Below are 13483 nucleotides of genomic sequence, written 5' to 3' on the forward strand. Positions count from 1 at the left end.
AGGAATGGGATGATTTGAAATGATAGAACTCGAATTTTGGGTGATTCTTCTTCGAAATCTTGTGTAATTGTACTTCAATGCAATGTTTCTAGTTGGAAGTAGAGGGAACATTTTGTGTTCCAACTATTCTATTAACATCCTTGTTACGTAATCCGTATTTCAAGATAAGAAGTCGATTGTTTATTCTCAGAAACCCAGTGACTAATGCAGATGCTTTTCGTCGACGTTATTAAGAATAGGCAATTAGCTTGCTGCGATGCTACAGATAATAATTAATGAAGAAACTCAACGATGCATTTGTAAGAAATATCTTATATATTCTTGTTCAAACAATATAATGTAAACGTTTGAAATTACTTCAAAGGAAAAGAATTAAAATTTCCATTCTTCCAAGCCCAAGAAAATAAATTTTCTTTTCAGTAAAAGAAAGACGGTGGTTATAATGGATTCTTTTAATATTTTATCGTATCTATGAATTTTAAAGCTTCCAAGTGTAAACAATGCCCTTTCTTGTCGAGGTTCGAGCCAACATTGCAGGTAGCTAGCTATGGCAGGTTCTAGGATGACACTGACACTCAATACTACCTTAGAAACGTTCTACGGTGGTCTTGAAAGGTTGAAATATTGAACGATAGACACTTACTCAAATTCACAAACAAACGGGCCGAGATACAGCGAGATGATGTCGAACGCGTTTCGGTATTCTCTTTTTCTCCGCGTTCTTCCGAAATTCTCTTTCATGAAAGTATCAGGATGTCGCGAGGCGCCGACTACTCTGGAAAAACGTCGTAATGCTACACGGCAACTGCATATCCTCCGTAAAATATACTGTGAAAGTTAAAGCGAGAGTATTTATTCGAACGTGAATGTTCTTCGAAACGATCTTTGAGAAAATATCGACAGGGAATTGATCATTTTAATCTGATCACTTTACGAGCTAACAGCTTTAATTACGATCATTTATATCTAGCACAATTAAATACAAGTTAAAAATTGACAATTCTAATAATAAAGTATACTGGCATTACCGAAACGTATCTTTTTCACTTAAGAAACATTCAATCAAGAGAATATTATCTTCCACTCGTCTACTCTGACCGCAAAGCCATTCGCAAAAGGACTATCTTCAATTCTTCATTCTTTCTCTACCAGGTAGAAAACTAAAAATTGATAATTCCAATATTAAAGTATAGTCCCATCATTGAAGAGATCATTTTTAACCCAGCCCATCCTCTTCATTCTAAGAACATCCGCTCGAGAGAAGATTATCTTCCACGAGTCTAATCCCACTTCAAAGCTGTTCACAAAAGGACTACCTACAGTTCCTTAGTTTTCCTCTATCACCGAAGAAGCTCCTTCTTTCGTTATCCTGCAATCTGCCGGCGATTAAGGGTTGACTTTCGTACGTGGCTCCTCCAGAGCACTCATCATCACTGTGTTCTTGGTGTCACAGTAGGTGATGCTGGTACACGTGGTCGTCTAACAGTAGACATAACCGTTTCATCTGTAGAACATCAGGGATGTCGAGGCGAACGATTCGTCTCAGCCACGATGCTCCCTTTCGAGATACGTCGTTTCAACGAACGGAAGGGATACAACTCTTTTTTTCTCCCCTTTATTTCGACCCTTGCCTTCCGTGTCGCTTCTTCTCCCCCATTTTCTCCTTCTTCTATTCTCATTTTTATTTGTTATTTACGTCGAGAGAATTTCCATCGCAGTGGGGGTGTTCAGTTGCTCACAATGAGAACTAAATTCGATGTCTTTCCATTCTCAGAGTCATTTTCTGTCCTTTTCTTTCTTCGTGATATTCGAAGACCTTGGAGGAGAGATAGTGAGAGATACGGGCGCATAAAGGAGAAGGAATCGGCAACAATGAGGCAAGAACGAACCGATGCTCACCCTGTTGCCAGTCAACCGGTAGACTTGTGCGTTTTTGTGGGAACCCTATTTATATTTCCCTGACATACCTGACCCCGTGTGGTCAGAGTTTCTCAAGCTTTCCTGATCGCTCGACCGTGACAGAAATCTATAATTTAATACCGAGACAAGCATGGATTGTTGTTAACGCCATCAGGGACGTTCCTCGAGATGTAATTATATGCTTGAATGGAAAAATTATTGATAGATAAGTGTTGCGGGGATGTTCGTCTTTTCCGTATTTATAGATATCTGTTGTTTGTTAAATATAGCGTTACATGGGTGAGTCTTGACGTTTTTTGCATTTACAGCTACCTTCTGTTTACATCGATAAAAGTAGTCTCGTATTTAAAACTTATGGAAGTAATAGTGCGACTCTTTAAAATATTAACACTGTTCGTTTAGGTGCTAATAATGTAATATTCGTAGGATTAAAACAAATTATGTCTTACTTGGCTGAGAACTAAGTAAACCAGGTGTTTAAATTATCAGGTAAAGCTGCAAAACTCGAAGAAGCTCGCCAGATTAATTAATTGCATTTTCCCTTTAAACTTTAGTTCGAGTTTAGCTTTCTCTAAAGGTTTTCACCTAATTAAAGTTATATTAATATTAAGAGACCAAAACACAGAATTACCGTCTAGTTTTCCTACTGGCTCTAACTAGAATATACAAGCAATTTCAACATTGGAATTCCAATAACAGTATATTTAACAAACGAAAAATAACTGCAAGCACAGAAAACAGCGAGATATAATTAAAAAACAAGGATATATAATATATATAATATAATATAACAAGATATATAAGATAACATCGAGTAACATTTTTTCATCCGTGATTTTTCTTGCCGAACTACGAAAAAAAGAAAATTCATTTCGCAATATTGTTAACGCTCGAAGTAACGATATTAATGTTGAAACAGGTGCTCTTATAGTTTTATCTCTTGTTAAAGATATACATGATGTTTATTATTCTAAAAGAATGATCAATGATTTTCCCCCACCTAGGACTCGAACGAAAGTCGTTTTATTCGAAAAGAGAGAATAAAACATTCACTCTACTCAACAATACCATGCTCAACTAAAAATTCGAAAGTGAAAAATCGTGTACCCATGTTTATCCTAAAACGCTGTAAATCCCCGAAAAACTTCTGTTCCTTGATTTCAGCAGGATGAGCATCGCTGAAGTTTCTTAAAAGGTGCAGTATGGAATAATAGGATTACATAAACAACGGCAACAAGGCATTGTGGCGGGAAGATAGGTAGATAGAGAGTTGCAGAGGTAGCTGGCGAAGGTGCAGTTGGCCAGGCAGACATTTGCCGGTATTGAGCTCGATACTTTGTGGATTTCGTACAATAAAAACACCACACCTCACAACCACAACCACCGTGCAACAACGACACCGTGGTGTCGTCGTCGCCTTAGTCACCTACCCTTCGCCAAGCGGTTTCATTCAAGTAGCGACACGCCGCTGCTTTCTATAGGGGCGCCATCGCCATCGCCACCCCACGAGGGAATTCCACGGTTAGACGCGTCCTTCTCTCCACCCCTAGTGTCGATGGCCGGTGCATTGTCAAAATATTGGCGTCGATCGGATCGTGTGAGCCTTTGTGCACAGCCTCATGCCCCGAGCTGACTTTTTCCAAAGCCACCCCACGATTTTCTGAAAGACTTCTTCCCCACCCTATTTACGACGGTCTACGTAGAAACGCGTGACCGTGAGCGAAAGTTAGAGAGTCTTCCTCTTCTTCCTATTTCATGGATTCACATAGCCACGCGCTGCAATGCTATCGCTTGTAAGTATCTCTGGATATTTTGATTGATTTGTATATAACGATAGTACTCGAGTTTGATGAATCGAGCTCGTAGAAGCTGAATCGATTATTTTTTATTAATCTCCGAATCTCATCGTGTTGGATTAAAGAACACAAATGACCTGATATGTTTGCGAACTAATGACACGAGAGGATGATGTAGATAATGGTGGATTCTAAAGTGGATTTGAAAAACAATGTTTTTAACATCGCCGTTCTGTACTTTTTAATTTACGGAGTTGATCGATATCAAAATAAAGAATTTACAAAATCGTCACCAAAAATGCATCGCCCTAAACCTATAAAATTATTACATTCAAGATAAATTTAAGCGAATTACATATGAATTACGCTCTGGTGATTTTAGTGTAAAATAAATCTTGTCAGAAATAAGCGAACGTTCGGATACTATTGAACTTTGAAGCGTAGTATATTCGTTCTCTTTCGTGGATGTGCGAGACCTTTTGTCCCGAAAAACGATCGACACAAGATGCCAAAATCCACGTGGATCTACAGAAAAGTCGAAGACGCCGAGATCTTTGAGCTACGGATTTGCGCTTTCGAAAGAAGGGTCATTGTCGAAGTAACGAAGAGAAACCACGTTGGACCATGGTGAATCGTGCGAAGAAGATAAATGGCGCGCGAAGCACTTCCGTTTTCCCCGCTTTTAAATACTCGTTTCTACCTGGTATTTCGCTTCTTTTTTCACACAGGAAACTCGATACACGCGCTCGCGTCAAAGCACGTTCGCGAAATTCGGTTTAGCGTGCTGTCGATCGCGATTCGGGGAAAAAGCTGTTGAGCTAATTTTATTTCGGACGTTTCGCAATGGCTCGTGTCTTGCCGGGTCTGTTTCAATATCGGACCACTATAATGAAATAAAAGAAGATTTCAAACGAAAAAAAAAGACAGAGACAACCAATCGAAATGAAACCAACAGAGTCGGGGCTCGAATTTCGTGGAAAAATTGCCACTGCCATTCTTCGTCGATTGAAATTTATTAAATTTCGATATGTTACACGTGCAACTGCGATGGATTTGCTGTTGTTCTTTGTTTTAAATAATCGATCAAGCTTACACCGTGGCCCAGTAGCTCAGATACGCGCATCATATTCAGTCGTTCGTACGGTCCCTATTGTTTCTAATACACTTGATGGAGCAAGAGCACGTTACGTGTACACTCACGTTAATGGTTTGTTAGATTTGTGCAACGTTCCAATAATTTTCAATATACTGACTACGCGTACTGACAGCGACAGAATGACTGACAGCGATAGAATGACTGTCATCTCCTTACGAAGAGGTGCTGTCGATGTTACGAGGGTTATAATTGACGTTATTATACAGGAAGATAGGATGAAAAGACGTAGCAAATTTATAGTTAGGAACAAAAGCCTCGAATGGATTAATATATGTCTATTAATATATTAATATATGTATATGGATTAATATAATATATGATATAATAATAAATGTCGAGAGTAATATAACGTGAGAGTTAATTTGAAAAAGGAGAAATAAAAATTGTCGAACTTTCTGAAAAACGAATCTATTCTGCTAAATTACTTTTAACCGAGTTATAATACCGAGCTTCGAGTTGAACTTAATATCTATAACTCATAAAGGATTATAAATACGGCTGTTACTACATATTATTACAGTTTAAGTTACAACTTACTTTATTATATAGCATATTACTATAGCATATCCTCAAGATACCATTGTCGCAAATAACAAATTTATATACAAACAACAAACTAAGATTATTTAATCGTAAATTCAAGCATACTTTCTAATAAAAAGAAGAAAGATTTGATTCGTTATTTTCTCGTGTCGGTTTCTTTTCCACGAAGCTCTACAAAAATATAAAAGCGCATTAACTACAGACTTCTTGTATTGCACTCAACTAAACAATTTAGGAGTAAATGACTACCGCACATTTACAGGAAACTGTGCATAGAAACTGCGAGAGGGAAGATAAACGACGATGATATTCAAAGAAGAATGTGCAATAATTAATTTTCGTTGTCGGCAAATGGGAAAAGTCGCAGCCGCGGGCAATAAGACGTTATCGCGTTCGTTTTTTCTCTGACGGCCGTTCCATCGTCTCCTAGGAATTCAAAAAGACGGGAACGACGGTAAAAAGGGACTCCATAGAAATCGCCTTATCGTTCATCGTTTACGAACGTCCCCCGGCAGACCGCAAACTGCCGGCCATAACCGCGACGCGGTTGGAACAGTTTTCCGAAAGGTAGACGCGAAACCGAGCGTACACTGGCTACTGTTGACGTTTCTTGCGTACACAACGTACGTTACAACAAATATCAATTACCATAAACGACCATCTTTCCCTCGTTATTGGTGCTTCTATGAAGAAAGTTGATAGCTAGATGTTTACCGAATTTATCTTTATTTTTCTTAATCTGTTAAGAGGATTGAAAGTGATGTAATACGTAAAATTTGTGTATTGATTTTGTCAAGGTACAAAAGATAAATATAGTGTTTTTTCAAGGAAAGGTATAAATATATTGTTTTCTTAAAGTACTATACTGTAAAGTACTGTATTAAAATAACATTTGACCATAACGGTGAATAAGACAGAGGCATAAAGAAAATTTTCATGATTTAAAAAGATTGCTTATGCTATAGCTGTGGTTATTTCAATTTCTTCAAACTTCGTAAGATCGTGGAATCTATTTTTCATACCCTCAATGTTAAATCACGGAATTGATTGAAAAAATAATGCAAATTAAACGCGCTAATCCAATGTTGAATTAAACAGAAGTTATATAATTAAGAGTGAAAATTAAAGGAAGATTCAGGTCGTCCTTCGATAAAATTAAATCTTAATTCTCCAGTCTTTTCAACGCGCAATTTACAAAAACGTCAGATAAATCCCTGTATCAGTAACTTCCCAAAGCTTTTAAAAATACAAGTCCCATTTTTTTCTTCACCACTTGAAGTCTCACGAGCGAAGTCAAAGACGAACCCGTTCCTGGAACAAAATCGTGCATCATCAAACATTCGACGCACGGGTGCAATAAGTATGTCGTTAAAGTGACCATCAGGCGTTCATCGCGATTCATTTTGGGAGAAGAGCTTTAATTACAATTAATACACCGCACGCGACGCGGACGTTCCTCGCGGACTATTAATGAGCCAGGAGGCGACTAATTGGCTTTGAAAGCCATCACGTTCCCAAGTATCGTGTGTACCTTACATTTATACTTATTAACCTATTAAGCATCAAAGTTGCATTAACGCAATATTTCATTTGCAATTTCTTTCAGTTAATTTATTGCTATCGAATTTTATTCATCGACATTGTGTGTATAGAAGGGAATATCAAGAATTCTTTTCATATTATTTTCTTTCTTATCGCTGTTTTTTCCATTTAGATTCTACAATTTAAAGAAATTGAAGTGTCTGCAATATTATGACAACTAGATCGTGAATATTAATGCAAAGTCAAATTTTCGTGAATACAATTGAAGAAATAAAATGATTATATTTTGAACGTTCTATGTATTTCTGTATGTTACATGTACTCTGTGCAGTTCTGCAGCTTTCAATTTTCAACAAGTGCATAAACACCGGCAGTGTAATGGCAAGATTTTGATCCTTAATGGATTAATATTACTCTTTACGCCCTTTTTCCCCTTTCGTGAGTGAAACCTCTTTAGGCCAATAATGGACTGGTCCCAGCGGTAAGCGGTTTCCCTAAACGATTCACGCTGTTTGCTGCGAGTATTAGCCGTATTATACGCGGCCTCGTAGGGTCTCATCTGCATGAACATCTGACATACGGCCGATCGAACCGATTGCCACCCCATCTGCCATACTTTTTGCCATCCGCCGCTGTTGCCATCCCTTAAACGCCTCTCGATCACGAGCTGGCTGCATCCAAGATCAGGGCCGTAGACGACCCATCGTCCGCATTCCGGAATTCCATGCTCCTCTCTTTGCTTCGTATCGGATTTCGGGAACGTCCGCTTGCACACTAGAAGACGATATTCCGCACGAACGTTATGAGACAATCTGCACGCCGCTCGTGGCACGTGCGCCACCTTTTTTAACCCCATTCTTGTGCAAGTTTGCGAATTCGAACCGATTCTTTGGAATTTTTCCGATCAATGCTTACCGTTGCCGGTTATATGGTAGCTGTATCAAAATATATATGTTGCGCTTGCTTCTGCCGCGAGAGCGTGGAATTTGGAATTTTAGATTGTTTCGTAGGTTTCTCTTACATCTTCGGACGTTGTTTTAAGAATCTTCACTTTTACATTGAAAATATTAGCGTTCGGCTTGATTCCATCAGACAGGTATATTTTTCTGATACTTGTACAGATATTCAAAAAGAAGGACTTTCCTACCATATCGAAAATAATTTTCTGAAACACAGAAGAATATTTACATCTATTCGAGCTCGAAGGGCCGAACCTGTAGTTTTAATTTATGATACAACAACCTACTGCATGATTCTACCAAGAAGGAATTCCACACGACAAATATCTCATCGCATCACAATACTATTATTATTAGCTTTACGCTTATCCCACTTATTACTTATTTATCCGAACTTTTACTACGAAAACCACCTTTGTTACACAATAACCAACCCAATACACGATCCTACCCAAAAAGAATTCCACGCGACAAATATTTCACCGCGGCACAATAGCAACAAAAACCCTGGACGATATTCATTCTCCAATTTCAAGCACCATACAAAGGCGAACGATTACAGATCCATGGCTGGTCGCCATACAAATCCAAAGCGTCTTGTATGCAGCGTCGTGGTTCCAGGTGACGAAAGCGCGATCGTCTTGGTCGACCGTTAGCTCGCGTTTGTTCGTCGTGTGGTTATTCATTATCGCTTGTCGCCGCTGTAAGTAGAGCGAAGGGGGATATCCACGGGCACAGCGCATAGAGAAGACACCTTAAAAATAAAGGATGAGCCGCGGAATGGGCATTGTGAATATTCTTTTCAGGCGGGAATTGGCCCCGGCGTCGTCGTCACGACTCGTTTGCCACGAATGTCGTCCAAATGTTGCCGCGTGACAAAACGTGGAGACTTTCTTAAGTCCGCGCGTTTTGTCACGCTTCATACGTATCCCTTGACGAACAAAAGGGTACCACGGTGCCGCGGAATACGCCACCATGCCGTAAGAACGCGACGTTTACCAAAGAAATATTCTCGCATCCATCACATCGTGTGCCAAAGCTACGCTTCACAGAAAAATGAGATGAGAGAAAGAGAAAGAGAGGAAAGAAATAAATAGTGGAGCGTCTTTTGGCTCGATGAGCCTCATTGTCGCTGGTAATATTTTAACCCATTTCAGACCCATTTCCTCACTGTCCCTGTGCGAGGCAAGGTAAGATTATTTGAGTCAGAAAGATATTTGAGTCACGCTAGGTACATCATCTTCTTTCTAATTCTACAAATATCGTTTAATGAATTTTTGAAAAAGCGATCTATATTTGAGAATAGTCTATTTAATTCGTGGTTAGCGACGTGATAGACACCTAAATATATCGTGTACAACGACGATGATAGTTTTCCACGAAGATATAATTCCTGCTTATCAAGAGAAAATATGTTCTTCATTGTTGATATTCTCAGTTCCAATCAGCATAATTCAATGGCGCGTATGCATTAATTTATTTCTCATTTTTCATATCTTCTTTTGCTGAATCTAAAGTACCACGATATTTCCCCGGTCTTTCGTTATCACGTTACATATTAATGGTGTATTGTAACATATAACAAATTTGACTATCGCAAAAGCAAAGCAAAGTTTAAGATTGAATTTTTAGATGTTGAAACATTGGTGACTCAAATAACCCTAGCTTAGCATAACTTCCATCCCCTTCCGTTCTGGAACGAATGTATAGAAATGAGGTTTCGAGTGTTCCATAGGAACACACGTGGGAATCGCGTGGTTAAATAGCCGGTGAAGAATGTGCCGTTACGAAACGTTTGTTGTCCCACGAATAACGCCATCCTTTCTTCGGTATTTTTCTTCTGCCTTGAAACGTTAGTAACGAGTTCAATTGGTGAACACGATCGAGCTTAATGAAATGCACGAGAATTCCCGGAGTCAAAGCAAACATTAACTGGACTCCAGTCAGCGTTCAGGCATTTCTTCCAGCTCGTTCGTACTGTGTACTTTTTAAATTAACAATGAACTAAGGATCCTTCCTGCGCTACTTTCTAGTCCCTACTTTAAAATAGTTGTCCAAATCGTCGGTTGAGTCTTCCAAATTTTCCATTACGTATATCCTTGTTCGAAAGTTTTAGGATAGTTGAAGACTTTTTTTTTTTTTTTTTTTTTTTTAAATAGTTTATTTAGCCAATATTTGATTTTTTGTACATTTTTGAGATTCACAATAAACAATGAATTGAGTATAGTGTGTTTAGGCAAAAGTACCGATACGCGTCGGTACGACGTAGCCATGGTCTAATATGTGTCGTGGATTTTTCGGTTTTTGCGTTTATTTTTTTGTTTTTTTGGGTTTAAGTCGCATTGGTGCGTGATTTTTGTGTATTCTTGTGTGTGTTGTATTTTGTCCTGAAACTTGGCCGCAAAACAGGACTCCTCGGTGTATTACTATTATGCGTTGTGGGATTTTGGGGGGGGGGGATGAGAGGAAAGGGGAGGGGGGTGTTAAATTATATTATTTACAATGATTACAGTATTTACATATTTACAGTACTTACATCTAGGTTATACGGTGGTAGGAATGGTTTTTTTTTTTTTTTTTTGTCGAATTGGTAGTTTTCACTTATATTTTCTTATGGGTTTGGAATCCACCAATATTTTTTTGTGTTTTTTCTGTGTTTGTCTTTAGTGTCTTTTTGGGGGAGGGCCATGTTGTACCTCCACCTGATAGTTGAAGACTGGGCAGAGTCAAATGACATTTAAAGTGTATTATCAATTTTACTAAAGAACACATTCAATTTAAAGTTCGTGATCCATGTCGAATAACGAAGAATCATAGCATAAAATAAACAACAAGAAGAATAGGCAGAATTCAAAATAGGATTCAGGAAATGGTTATTCCTTTTTCGTCAAGATTTTTTGCATTTCTGATATCAGATACAAAAAACGAACACTTTCGCAACGTTTCACGGAAAAGAAATATTAGAAATTAAATTTATGATGTAAAATTTGCGGTATTATATTGAGATACTTAATAAAACAAACGTTTATTATGCGACAATATAATATTTATTAAACATTACGTGCATTGTGGTACCACTTACCCGATTGTTTTTTGCTACGTTTCAGTTACAGGTTGTCTGACTCATCGATGACCCACATACTTACCTATACCGTTTATCTCTCTTTCTTGTTAGCCATTATCAAACGGTTTTTAACGCAATTCCTTATCACACGTTCTACGTTTACGAAAGTAGATGTGGGCTTTATATTTTGCGTGATAAGATATTTATTACGTGTCTCTGAAGAAAAAAAATTGTAGAAGTTTACAAATTACAAATATCGTGTCGTAACAAACGAGATCAATCGTTCTCAGGAGTATAAAACGGTCTCATAGATTGCTTATGTAGGAGACTTTTATCTGGCAGCATCAGCAGATAATTGTCCCTAATGGTTGAAGCACAACGCGTTATGCTGCTGGATCTCAAGCAGCGTTCACAAATGTTAAACAAGTAACAACCCTTCACGATGAAGCACGCCCTAGTCTGCTGTCCCTTTTCTCCCCCTGGCCCTTCAATTTAATCAGCCTCATTCAGTCTACCGCGAAACAACCTGCCACATGGTGGCCATTGTACCGTGTACTGGTTATTATTAACGGCACACTCAGCATGGATCGTTTCGTCAGTCTCTCCTCCCTGCTCCTCTTCCTCACTTGTTCCTTCTTCATCCTTTTTGTCTAGCGCGCTATCACCACCGTGAATAAACATCGAAACCGCCATATGCACTCTTGTGCCTTCTTTGTCGTTGCATTAGTGCCATTTACCCACCCCATGCAGTGTCGCGTGACTAAAATTTGTCAGAGAGTTCATCGCGCGTTTTTCCACCCCATATACGGTGACACGCGTCCGGTTTTAAAAACTGCAAATGTTTATTTTATCATATATAATATATTGAAAGCGACGGACAAGTGTTGTTCCAATACGGCTCCCGTGTCGTCGTTTGGTTATATTTTAATAACTCGAAATACGCACTTTAGTTAATCGTTGTAACACGATGGAGAGAGAGAGAGAAGTTGTTTGGCCATTTTATCGAGTAGCGAAAAATGGTTACAATGTAATTTCATTTGGTGCACTTTCGCAGCATTTTCGGCCATTGCGATGTTACGAGCTTCGAATTTATTGGGAAGAATAATGGTTGAATGAGGGTATTATGTAAAATGAAAGATCTGTCTTCAAACGTTTAATTTAGCGATTTTACACGTTATCGGGAAATATTTGTAATGACAGTGGATATTTTATGGTGATAAATTCTGGCCATGATAAATTATAATATAATTAATGTAGTGGATTTTACGTATGTTGGTATCGACGCGACGTGACAAATTTTTATTAAAGCTCGATTTAGAGTTGTGTCTTTTCATCTTTTACATATTTCGTATGTATTGTATTATTAATGGGACCCATGCAGACGAGTGATTTCTCAGCGATAACGTTACGCAATTCCACAGGATTATATTTTTAATAATACAATATGTACGAGCGTGCGAACTCGCTGTTTCAAAATGTACAGATAAAAGTCGCCGTCTGTAGATCGAACTGTGCAGCGTCTACGTTACAAAATTGCAACAATATTACATTGCTCGTTTGCACCAAAACCTAGAGATATAAACCTGGCAAATTACAAGCGACCGCTGTAAAGTTGCAACTTACTTCGATACTTCGCGCCAAGTCTAAGACTTGGAATTTCTAGCATTTTTCCAACAGTGGATTTTACCGCGTTTTCTTCGCCACGGCGCGAAAAATTCCCGATAGATGAATACTTGATCCAACAGATCCAGGAGAACGTGAAATATTCACAGCGAAATACCCACACATCGATGTCAATATACATACAAATTTCGTCGTCATTGTTACTGCAAATATCTCACGTTCAGCTGCAGAATCCTTCGCTTAAATAAAAATTGTTCGTACAGCGTGACACGTGAAACTGTCGGTTGCATAATCGGTACAAGTTCCTTTCTTCTGTTTGGAATATTTTAACCATGGATATATAGCTGTACACGTATAGTTCTTTCAAAGGTTTCTCTACTGGGATCTAGCATGGACGGCATTCCGGAACTCTGTCCCATCAAATTTAATGGCCGCAATGGAGGACACGGCACTTGTAAAATAAATTATGCTGTTTTTTTTTTCTCGGCGGTCGTTGCGTCTTAATGTTACAATAAACGTCCGCGCGGTGACTGATTGATACTCACAATAGAAACTGGTTGCTAGTTCGGAATGATCGATATCATCTTGCGCGGTCAATGTAAACGCGGTTTACAACCGATGCCAGGACGAGGACCATTTTTTAACGTTCTTCGACGCTATCGGCTGTAGTTCGATGGAAAATTACATGGATTTGAAATATTTTATAGTCGTTCTCTCAGGTTGAAATGCTGCTGCCCATGACAAACTTTAAGAAAGAAATGATTCATTTCGTAGTTATACGGGAAAAAGGAAGAAAAATTAAAAATAGTTACTGAGTTGGAAGTAAAAAGGAAAGTTGAAGTTTCACGAAGTTTAGAATATTTTATTTATCGATTAGATA

At 38.5% G+C, this 13483-nt stretch overlaps 1 long non-coding RNA gene across 1 annotated transcript; it reads right to left on the reverse strand.

Annotated features, from left to right (window-relative positions):
- Positions 1-6184: 6184 nt before the first annotated feature.
- Positions 6185-8755, reverse strand: LOC132908926 (uncharacterized). The gene is made up of 3 exons (XR_009658462.1): positions 7873-8755; positions 7574-7731; positions 6185-6726 (listed from the first exon to the last, which is right to left on the reverse strand). It is a non-coding gene; the product is annotated as an uncharacterized LOC132908926 (long non-coding RNA).
- Between the last annotated feature and the right edge of the window lie 4728 nt (positions 8756-13483).

The sequence above is a fragment of the Bombus pascuorum genome, chromosome 7 (assembly GCF_905332965.1).
Source record: "Bombus pascuorum chromosome 7, iyBomPasc1.1, whole genome shotgun sequence".
Taxonomy (NCBI): domain Eukaryota; kingdom Metazoa; phylum Arthropoda; class Insecta; order Hymenoptera; family Apidae; genus Bombus; species Bombus pascuorum.